General features: G+C 46.0%; 1 non-coding gene across 1 annotated transcript; it reads left to right on the top strand.

Annotated features, from left to right (window-relative positions):
* The first annotated feature begins 7,262 nt into the window (after positions 1 to 7,262).
* LOC120639407 lies at positions 7,263 to 7,366 on the top strand. Its single transcript, XR_005661410.1, has one exon. It is a non-coding gene; the product is annotated as a small nucleolar RNA R71 (small nucleolar RNA).
* Positions 7,367 to 8,204: the final 838 nt, after the last annotated feature.

The following is an 8,204-nucleotide window of genomic DNA, read 5'->3' as shown; positions in this document are numbered from 1 at the left end:
CGCCGCCCCTTCGGCCGCCGCCGCCCCCTCGGCCGCCGCCGCCCCCTCGCCGTGTCTACGCCGCCGTCCCTTGGACCGCTGCCACCCCTTGGACCGCTGCCGCCCCTCCTCGCCATAAGTGCAGGCCGGCCGGGCTGCCAGAGCGCCGCCACCCTTTTTTTTAATTTTATGAGAATTAGAAGATAATTAGGATAGAATTATTAGTGATTTGGTAGAGAATTAGAGAATTAGGGAGAATTATTAGTGATTTGGTAGAGAATTAGAGAGATCGAAGTAGAGAATTAGGGAGAATTGTTAGAGAATTAGTAGAGAATTAGTGGTCAATTAGAGAGATTTAGTAGACAAATAGAGAGAATTAGAGAATTAAAAAGAATTAGTTAGAGAATTTAGTTATTTTATTTATATACATTAGTTAGAGAATTTAGTTAGAGAAGGAAATGGAGAGAATTTAGTTAGAGAGAATGTAGTCATTATTTTTTTGCCATTATTTGATATTATCTAGAATTTAGTTATTTCATATATAGAAGGAAATGAAGAGAATTTTGAGAGACAATTTAGAGAGAATTTAGTTATTTCTATTATTATGTCTTATGTAGTGTATAATTGTGTCATTCAAAGATTTTATTTAATCATGTATTTAATGGTTAGACGACGACATGTATTTCACTGTATAATGTAATGACGACGACGAGTAATGACGATGACAATGAGTAATGACGACGACGAGTAATGACGATGACAATGAGTAATGACGACGACGAGTAATGACGATGACAATGAGTAATGACGATGACGAGTAATGACGAGTAACGACGACGAGTAATGACGATTAATGACGACGAGTAATGACAAGTAACGACGACGAGTAATAATTTTATGTACAATTCTTGATTACATGTATTGTATTTGTAATTTAGATTGATTTAAATTAATTCTCGAGCTTGAACCCGTTCGTATTCGCTCTCTAACTCACGCATTCGCCGTCCCTTGACTCTCGATCTCGACCCTCGACCCCGACTCTCAACCCCGTCCCTCGACTCTCGACCTCGACCCTCAACCCCGTTCCTCGACCCCGTTCCACAACACACACACACTCCCACTAACACACAGACACACAGACACACAGACACACACACAGTCTAATACACTCTAATACACACACACTCACACTCTAACACAATTGTATAAAGTATCGACCCTCGACACACACACACACACTCACACTAACACACACAGACACACACAAACACACACACACTCTAACACACACACACAAACACACCCTAACACACTCTAACACATTTATATAAAGAATTAAATTCTCTCTTTCTGTGTCCCTCTAAACAAACACACACACACTCTCTCTCTCAAACACGCATATTCGTTCAAAGAATTGAATTCTCCTACTTCATTTAAGGATGGACACATACTCTAACACATTTTTACGGTTTCAGTTAAGGATGGACCCCTTCAGTGATGACGAGGTCGCCAAGCAATACATGTTGGACGCAATAAATGAAGATACGAGGGCCAACACCACCCAGCCAATCGCTGAAGAAGATGCTCGGACAGCTGATTCATTCCTGAATATGTCTGGAGATGCCGATGAAGAAGATGATGACTTTGCGCCGCCGCCCAATCAACAGCAGCATGTTCCAGTACGAATCTTAAAACTATATACATGGTGACTTCGTTAGATTAGTTTTGTGATTAACATATCTTTTCTATAATTTAGTCGACCTCCGCATCGACTTCATTGAGCCAGTCAAAAGGGAGACGCCGGCCAACCAAGAAAATAGAGGGAAGACAGGTCGTCATAGAAGTGGACGCAGAGGGCTGTCCAAGTGCTCTAGAGGCTGCTAGCACAAAATTTGTCAACCAATGTGGGGTTATTGTTCGGGCAAGAATTGCGATCACCACAAGACTATGGAAAACGAGCAAACCCGAAGAACAGCAACACACCGTGCCTGCACATCAGAAGGAAATGCTATGGGCAGAACTCAAGGATATGTTCACTCTTCCTGAAGGAGTTGACTAAGAACTTGTGAAGAAATGTGCCTTGAAAAAGATAGCCCTTGCCTTTGCAACTTTCAAGAAGAAGTTGTACATCAATTACATCAAGAAGGATAAGGAGCCGAACTGGGACGATCTTCCTCAGGTTAAACCATACTGGGAGGAGTTCGAACAATACAAACTATCAGAGGAAGCCTAAGAAAAATCCGAACAGGCTAAGGTGAATGCAGCAAATAAGAAGTACAGCCACCACCTTGGGGCTGCCGGGTACAAGAAGTCAATAAAATAATGGCAGAAGATGGAGCAGGACCTTATGGATAGAGGCATCAGGCCGACGACTTGGGATTGGCCGGATAGATCCAAGTGGTGGTTATTTGCTAATGGCGTGACACTAAACCAGTTGGATGGAAATTTGGTCGTGCCCGAGCATATGCAAGAAGTGTCCCGCGATCTAGTCGCTGCAATAGATGAGACCCAACAAGGAACATTCCAGCCTCAAAGGGAGAATGATGAGCTGACAAGGGCATTAAAGAATCCGGAACACCCTGGATGAGCCCGCGGCATCGGCGTGGTCCCATGGAAAGTTGCTTGGGCCGGAGATTCCTCTTACAAGACTCACCGAAAGAGCAAAGCCGAACAGGAAGAGAAACTTCGTGCCATGCAAGAAGAGATGACAAGGAAGATTGCATCCTTGGAATCTCAGATGGATGCCAGGGTCAATAAGGCAGTGCAGCTAGCTCTGAGCCAAAGGGGCACTGCTGGGTCGCACCCGAATGTTGTGATAAGCCCGGTCTCTCAGCAACGCAGCAGCTGTGCATCCACAGCGGCGCCTGACGTACAAGCGGAACAGCAACCCCAGATTGAGCCAACGACGGTAGATGACCAGAGGTATCCAGTGGACGTTGTCACCATATCTTCCAGGTGTAGAAGTATAGCATGTGAGTGGACGTGTACGTGATCTTGATCATGGGCGTATGAAGTGATTCTCTCAAAGGGTCACAACAATTTGACAAAGCACAATGAGAAGACAAGTTGCATATGTAGAAAAGGCTTTTCAAATTTGTAACTCATATGGCTCTGGATAGGAATTGCATATCACCGAGGAACTTTATTTTATTTTTGTATTTTTGAAAAGAAATACTCCGGATATCAAGCATCACGTAGGAGAAGATCATAGCAACTCTTTTCAGCCATATCATAACCCACAACAACCTAGATTCGAATTCTGCTTTTTGCTACCCACAAGTTTCAAGCTTAAGGTTTGAACAATTTAGCCACCAAACTCAAAACTTAGGCAGAGCGCAAGGTTGTAACTAGGCATAAGAAAGGAACTAACAGAGCAACTATTCATCATCTCAACAAAGAAAAACTACACATGCTTACTACACATACTGGAAAACAAGTAAATATTTTTGGGTTTTTATGGGTTTTGCCAATTTTTATTTGATTTTAGTTATGCAAATTTTTATGGATTTTCAGAATTTTGCAAATTTTTATTTGGTTTCATGCAAGGTTTTGAAAGCAGTAAAGATAGAGTTTGATACAAGGTGCCTCTCATGGGGGTTCTCCCCCAAGCTAGCTTCAGGCTCACTGCTGCTGGTTGGGAATAAACCCAGCCCAACGGTAGTAGGCCCTCCACTCCTCCTGGGATTGCTGCTGTTGCTGCTCCAGGTTGCGGATCCTCTCGCCAGTATATCGCTGCCAGTTCTGTGTTGACTCGATGTGCTGGCCCAGCGACTCGTCGATGTTGGTGGTGCACATGTTCAGCTCACCCATCTGCCGAGTCAGAGTGGCGAAACCTCTGGACAAAGCTGTACGTCGCGAGGGTCCGCTAGAGCTGGAACTGGTGGACCGGTGCCCTGAGGCCTGCCGTGCCCACTCAGTGGAGCTGGCACTCTGCCATGACGAACCTCCAACCTCATATTGCTGTGGTTGAGGCTGAGGTTGCTGCTGCATGAACTCGTCCCTTCTGGCCCTGCTTCTTGTAATCCTGCCAGGAAGACCAGAAACAGTATGCCGGTGGCTCTCCTCTTGTGGAACAAGAGGGATGGTTAGCGAACGGCAGTTATACAAATGATACCCCGCATTTGGCAATGTGATTTCATTTGCATAACCAAGTGAAAAGAAAATCAAGGACTCATCCGGGCCTTTCTTGAGCGTGTGGCCTTGAACCAAGTACGCCTCATCGATCATAACACGGGGCTCCTCAATGAAAGGAACGGGGTTCCCATCTAAGATTCCCATGTTTGATGCGATGCGGGTAACCAAAGAAGTGCATTCAATAGGACCCGTCATCCAAAAATTTGTGAGCCATTGCTTAACCATTGCTTGTACGGGGGAGATTCGGATCTTATTGACCATGGCGTATAATATCATCAACTCATCGTTGCGCACTGGTCGTGGATCATCTCTTGGAAAGAGAGTGATAGCCACCCACTTATGCATCAAACGAAGAGTCGGGTTTTGAATGTCATTGCACCGAGGTGCAAACTTGCCATGAACAACTTGACCCGAAATCAAACTCCAAAACTCATGTCGATCAAAACCGTGGCAAGCTTTTGCAAGGGAAACTGGCAAGCGCGCGCTAAAATCAAGGAGGTGACTGAAATTTCTCCAATTAAAGTAGCGTTCAATTCAAAAAGTCGGAAAGAAACACCATCGTCCACCTCCCAAAGAGTGCAAAGAAACTGGATGGTGAGGAGACGAGAACCATTCTCCTCAACGGGCACAAAACCATCCCATTCAACTGCCTGCCAAACACGAGCGAAGTCAACGTCCATACCTATTTTTTTCGAGAAGGTCCGGATCGAAGGCTCTGGTATGACCAAAGCTTTGATTCTTGATCATGGCGTAGGCTTGATGCTCGCGGTCATCTTGCAAGTCGAGATATGGTGCATCATCTTCATCTATCTCCATGTCCTCGGCTCGCGGTTCTGCAGTTTGCTCCTCGAACTGTTCTTCTTGTTCGTCTTGCTCATAATCCATTGTAGTCGGTGTTGGTGCAGGTTCGGGGGAATGATGAGAGCTCGACTCGCCCTGCGAACGGGACGAGCCCAACCTCGTCATCCTCTTGAGAGCTCCGGAAATTTTTCGCCCTGCACCTCTCATGCTTGCAACAAGAACGAACAAGAACAACTCGATTCGGGTTACGTTAGTGAAATGAAAATAAAACTCTTACCCAAAAGTTGTTCCTCCAAATATGTGATCAATCTTGCAGCAAAGAAATGAGAGAGAGAGAGAGAGTTCTTGCAATCAAACTTGAGTCAAAATCCAAAGGAAACCCGAGCAAGAATGTGTTAGAGGGAGTGAGAGTGGAGAGAGTGAGCATGAGAGCTCATCACCCCTCTCTCGGCCTCTATTTAAAGGAATTTGGGCGAGTGCACCCGAGGAAGAGCCAGGCACAATGGTCAGGTAGCTGTTGGAGAAGGTGGGGCCCAGGAGCCGTTGGTCCTGGGTCGGCCGGCCTCAGGGTGGGCCCCCTGGTGCCCCCCTTTGGCTAGATGCTTCCTCAACGGTTATGAACTTTGGAAATATGGTGCACGGCCAAAAGTTTGCTCAAAAAGATGTCCAAATTATTTTTCCCAAAGGATTTTAAAACTCAGAAAATATTTTTGGTCTTTTTGTAAAAAGGGAAAAATACTAGAAAAAATTCCAGCATGCAGAAAATAATTTTGAAAATTTCAAACATGCAGTGGAGAAAAACAAATAAGGTGCAAAGAAAATGTTGAAAAGCGGATGAAACAAACATGAGATAAATACCAATGTACCTTTGGCAAGGGCGCGTCGTTTAAAGTCCGATGTGCATGACTTTTGTCCATCGTTCTCACCATTCGTCGGCTCGTCCTGGAGAACTGGACGAGGCTGAACTCTCGACCTTCCGCCACACCTTCTTTTCCTTCTTTCTTTTAGGTGCGGAGGGTTGTTGTTCGGGCTGGGGTTCTGGTGCACCCCAGAGTGCTTGCCCTTCACAATCTTGTTGGATCATAAAGCGCTGCTCTTCCTTCTTCTTGGACCTGAAAAAACATATCCTCCCTTCCGGCATGGAAACAGATTTCTCCCTTTCCGACATCGATCCTTGCCTTGGCAGACCTTAGAAAAGGTCGCCCAAGTACCGAGGTTGCCCTCCATATCCATTACCACAAAGTCGGCAAGGACGAAGGAGTCTCGTACTCATACGAAAACGTGTTCGGCTATCCCTTCGGGTTACCGAATGGTTGAATCTGCAAGCTGTACGAGCATAGTTGTTGGGGGAAAGAGCAGGATATTCAACTGCTTCATATATTACCTTGGGCATTATATTCACGCTTGCCCCCAGATCGCATAGGCATCACTCGAAGTGTTTGATGTAGATCGAGCAGCTGATCACGGGGACCCCTGGATCCTCTTGCACCGCTGCCACCATGCCATCCCAAACGTCATTCCTTGGGGGATAGTACCTACCTGCATGGTTATTGCGTGGTGGCCTCCGGGACGAGTTACCCCGTCCGGTAGACACCATGCTGATATTTTCAACGGGAGACTCGGGTTGCCCCGGGATTTTCCTGCTCTCAACAGTAGGTAACAAAACAATATTTTGTGCAAGCTGGGTTTCGATCATTTTGTTGAAACCTAACTGGTTTTTAAGAGTAGAAGACAAAGTTTCAAGCTTAACATTTAAACTTTCCAGGGATTTATCATTGGTCAAAAGCTTTTTATTTATATTTTCGTTGATTTTAACTTGGCCAAGAACAAGTTCTCTCAAGGGAGGTTGGTTTGAATTGAAATTCGAATTATAAGAAGGATTGTAGTTATTACCTCCCTGAAAAGGTGGACGTGGCTGGTTCCACCCTTGGCCTCCTTGTTATGGACGGTACCCGTTGTTGTTGTTATTGAGGTAGGCGCAGTCTTCACAGGTTTCGGGGCAGTCGTTCCCTGAATGTCCATCATTGCCACAGACTTCGCATGTGAAGTGCGAACCCATGGCGTAGATGGGAGCATGGATCGGTTGTTTGCTCCCTTCCTCCATCTTCTTGATTAGGAGGTCCAGCTTCGCGGCAATCATATCCGTCTCTTTGACGGTATGCATGCCTTTTGTACGGGGTTGGAGTCGTTCATCGCTCCACCCCTGATTGGAGACCATCTTCTCGACCAATTCTTTTGCTTTGGCGATAGTCAGGTCGAGGAAGGCTCCTCCAGCAGCAGCATCAATGTTGGCTCGAGATGTCGTTGTGAGCCCATTGTAGAAGCTTTGCAGAATGAACCACTCATCCACGCCATGATGAGGACAGGCCAGGATATATTCCTGTAGCCTCTCCCAAGCTTTTGGGATGGATTCCATCCCTGTCTGCTGGAAACTTGAAATTCTCCCGCGCATGGCATTTGTTTTGCCCAGTGGGAAGAATTTTGCGAGGAACGCCTTGGAGCATTTGGCCCAGGTGTTGATGTCCTTTTCTTTATAAAACTATTGTTTTGCCTTCCCCAGGAGGGAAAAGAGAAACAGACGAAGCTTGACAACATCGGCGACGACACCCCGTATGACAACGGTGTCGCAGAGCTCCAGAAAATTCTGCAAATGTGCATTTGCGTCCTCGTTCGGCTTGCCACAGAATGGGCTAGCCTGCACCATGTTGATGAGGCTTGATTTGAGCTCGAAGTTCACATCTCCGACATTGATGTTGGGGCCAGTGGCCACATTGTCGGTGGAGGGGAAGGAGAACTTGCGGAGAGTTTTTTTAGCCATAGCCTCAAGAACGAGTGGTGCTTTCGAAATGGTTTCCTGTGCCGGGAGGATAGTGAGAGGAGGAACGACGCGAGGTCGTGCCCTTCTCACGAGCCTCTCTGGATTGTCTGTGTAGTTTCCCGGCAGGGAGAAACCAGTCATACACTTCCCCTGTCTTCTTTTAAATCAAAAATAAAAGAAGACATAAAGTGATATTAGCCTGAAAGAGTAAAGACTATATCCTGAGTACAAGGTCTAAGTTAATATCAGCACAATATCTTTGTTCACATGCCGTCCCCGGCAACGGTGCCAGAAATGCTTGTTGATATTTCTTAGCGCAATCACTAGGAATGGTTAATCCTTAGTAACAGCGCCAGAAATGCCTGTTGGCAGTCCTTAGTGCAATCACTAGAAATGAGGGCGGCGAACCCATCCTAGCAACTGCACCCAAGGGGTTCCACTCTCGTGGTATAATCAATACTATTACAGATGG

The sequence above is a fragment of the Panicum virgatum genome, chromosome 6K (assembly GCF_016808335.1).
Source record: "Panicum virgatum strain AP13 chromosome 6K, P.virgatum_v5, whole genome shotgun sequence".
NCBI lineage: Eukaryota > Viridiplantae > Streptophyta > Magnoliopsida > Poales > Poaceae > Panicum > Panicum virgatum.
Note: the sequence above shows the minus strand (reverse complement) of the source record. Positions and strands in the feature narration are given on the sequence as shown.